The sequence below is a fragment of the Miniopterus schreibersii genome (genome assembly GCF_964146895.1).
Source record: "Miniopterus schreibersii genome assembly, chromosome: 15".
Classification (NCBI taxonomy): Eukaryota; Metazoa; Chordata; class Mammalia; order Chiroptera; family Miniopteridae; genus Miniopterus; species Miniopterus schreibersii.
Genome location: NC_138115.1, coordinates 25,719,214 through 25,722,833, shown reverse-complemented (window position 1 = coordinate 25,722,833; position 3,620 = coordinate 25,719,214).

The window sequence follows — 3,620 nt, the reverse complement described above, 5'->3', positions numbered from 1 at the left end:
ATCTAACTGAAAGGAAACTATGGAACCATTTCCTAGGACCCAGAAGCACTTTTAATTAAGATTCTGTCTGTAAAATGATAAGAAAAGTGAATGTTCAAGTGTTTGAACTGTACAAAGAGCTTTTGGTTAGCCGGTTGATTAAAAGAGGTGAGGTCCTCAGTAAGACAAGACAAAACCACACTCTGCTCTGTGCTTACGGGCCACATTCTCTTTTGTGTGTTACAGAGCTTATCTTTACTCACCCAAATGACAGCCAGTTATTTGCATAGATGTCTAAGTGTGAAACTTGTTTAAGGAAGTTGTAGAACGTCGTAAAACTTGATAAGAGTAGCAGATACTCATAGTTCATTAATTGCATTTATGACTTAACATAAATTGAGATGTTGAGATGTTAACTCAAGATGAACATTTAAAAATTCTTTTCCTGCCTCTCTGGGTTTTCCAAACCATAAAATCCCAGCGGTCTTCGTTTCTGCAATGGGCAATTATAATTTATGATCTTCCTTCTGAAGAAGTTTATAATAAATTTAAACAAAATTAAAAATGCTTCCACTACTTTTTAGATCTAAACACAAGACAGAGCTTTTTAAAGATGTCCTTCTTGTAACTATTATACTGCCTGAATTGAGTTATATTTGAATTTTTTAAGATAGCTCTAAACCAGGCATCTTCAAGCATGAGGTCTCTTCCTGCATCTCTGCCCCTTCTGGTGTGGTCTGTGTGATCAGGCGGAGGCCCTGGGTGGAAGGCTGACTCTGTGTGATGCTGGGAGAGGTAGACAAGTTGCCAGGGCAAGAAGCTTCTGAGAGCACTCATCGCACTTCTCCACGCAGCCTCTCTCCTCACTGCTGACTGGCTTCCTCTACACCAGGAAATACGTTTTCATTCTGCAATTAAAGAGGCAATGATTTTAATTTATGTATTAAATTACTCATTGAGAGCAAATTGTGATGAAGCTAGGGGAGAAAGAATCAAACACTTAATTTGTATAAACTACAAGGAAGGTACATTGCTACTGAATGTTGCATCCTCCCAAAATTCAAATGTTAAATCCTAACCTACAGTGTGATGCTATTAGGAGCTGGGACCATTGGGAGTTATTAGATCATGAGGGTGGAGCCCTCATGAATGGGATTAGTACCTTTATAAAAGGGGTCCTAGGAAGCTCCTTCCCATTTCTACCACCTGAGAACACAGTGAGAAGCCCACCATCTATGACCCAGTAAGCAGGCACCAGACACCAAATCTTCTGGCAACTTGATCTTGGGCTTTGAGTTCCAGAACTGTGAATAATAAATTTCTGTGGTTTATAAGCCACCCAGTCTATGGTATTTTGTTATAGCACACGTGCATGACCTTTTTTTCAGTCCCCACAAGTCTATGAGGTAGGCAGTATTAATATCCTCATTTTACAGACTAGGACCCCAAAGCTTAGAAATGTTCAGCAACTCTCTCTAGCTCCCAGAGCCAGAAAGGAAAGAGTAGGGATTTGAAGTCAGACGCATGAATCCAGCTGCAACGCTCTTAGCCCCTGTGATCAGACCCAGAAAAATGGCATATGAAACAGCAAACGCAAACTGATCCTGTCCAGGCTGGGTGTGCAAGTGCTGAGAAAGTACAAGATGAGTGTGGTGGGCTGATCTGGAGGGCTTTCTCCATCACCGGTACCTACATTCTGTGTCTGCTTCCACACTCATGACATCCATCTCGGAAATGCTTTGCATGCATTTTCATTTGAATGTCATTCACATTTACAACCAAGGAGGTCACTGATTACTTAGTTTGCCTAACCTGAGTTTCCTGAAAATAGCTCTTCCTCACCCCACCCAGGTGCACTAGGAGGCCTCCTCCCTGACCCACAGAATGGGAAGTAATGAGGTACGGTGGGATTCTTTCTTTTCTCTTGGTTTCACCATTGAAATCCAAAACTAAGAGGGAAAGGCAATAAATTTCTCCACATTCTCAGTTCAGAAAGTCCCCAGCAGTGGGGCCAGCACTCCTCACATGGCCTTCAGTTCAAGGGTTCCACTACTCACCTCACCCTTGCCTCTCCTACCCACTCCCAGTGAGAGGAAGAAGAGAAATGAATGAGACATGTGGGGTCCTCAGCTGTGGGGCACATACAGTGACCAAAGAGAGAGGCTAATTAATCCCTCCCCAGCTTTCAAGTTTATTTACTCTGCTGAGACTGTGGGAGAGGAGGAATTTTACTCTACCCTTCTAGGTTCTTTCAGCCGGTCTAATAATTAAATCTACATGAGACAAATTAACAAGAGAAAATAACCAAATTTAATTATATACATGCATATGGGGACCTCACATACATGGAGGGAGACCACACATACCTGAGAGGTTCAGAGACAGAAAGGTAAAATGAGGTATACAGGGGTAAACATAAGTAGGTTTACAGTTGTGAGTACATGAAACATAGAGTTTGTTCTTGTATTATTATTTATTAATTATTGTATTATTTTCCATATGAACAGTTGTAATCCTATTTTTGTCCACCCTTTATATGACATCCTGAGCTAAAAATGAGGAAAGGCGCTTGAGGTTTCAGGGGGGGAAGAAGGTCATTCACAGGACGAATAGAAGAGCAGATGTTCAGTAATTAGAAGTTTTCCCTGCCCTATAGATAGGTCATAAAAAGCTATTTCTGGTAATTAGTCTTATTATGGGCAAGGCCTTCAATTTAAAATCTTTAAGGAGAGGTAAAAGTTTAATCTGGGCCCGCAGGGCCTTGATTGCTTTCAGTTCACAATAATCCACATGCCAAAGTAGCACATCTTGGGAAGGTCTGCTCTGAACCCCTTCAAAACCAAGGAGGGAGACTCCATTAGGAGTGACCAAAGCTGCAGACCTCTATGGGAAGGAACTGTGAGGTGGGCTGCCTGGGTAGGGTCTCAGGGTTGGTGGGAAAAGCCATCAGGTGGAGCCAGGTCTCCAATACCAGGAAGTTGTACAATGAGGAGATCCCACAGGCCCCCCCAAAGGACTCAGTGATGCACCCCCAAGACAGCCTGCATTTGAGTGTTCTCCATACAGAGATACTAACAGCCAGTTGTGTTGATGGGAAAACCAGCATTGACCAACAAAGATGCCTTCAGTTTTCCCACCAAGTGAGGAGACAGGTGCCTTCTTATGCCCCACCAGAGAAGCCAGAACATAGAACAGAAAAGAAGAGGGAGGGGTTAATAGCGGCAATGTTGGACCTCAGTTCTTGAGATCAGCAGAAAAAGAATTCAGAGCACAAAGAACTCTAGCACAAGAGGAAGTTTATTTAACATGCAAAACAAAAGTACACTTGAAGAGAAGATTCAAGCAGGCTGCTCAGAGAGCTGCCTTGGCCTTTTAGAAAGAAAGTCACACAGGCAGAAGAAGTGAGCCAGCTGGGCTGCATGGACTCAGAAAACAAGTTATAGAGGCCAAAAAAGGGCCCTTGGAGAGACATTCAAGAGGTTAGCCCAAGATGAGTTGCCACTGTCTGCTGTTCCCCTGGTAGTAAATCTCGTGAGAACCCTTAGAGATTAGGAGAAAGAAAGAAAAGATACATGCCTGAAGAAAGAAAGCATGGGCTTGCTCCAGGGAGAACTTGCACTGGGTCTGTTGCCTTAAGGTGT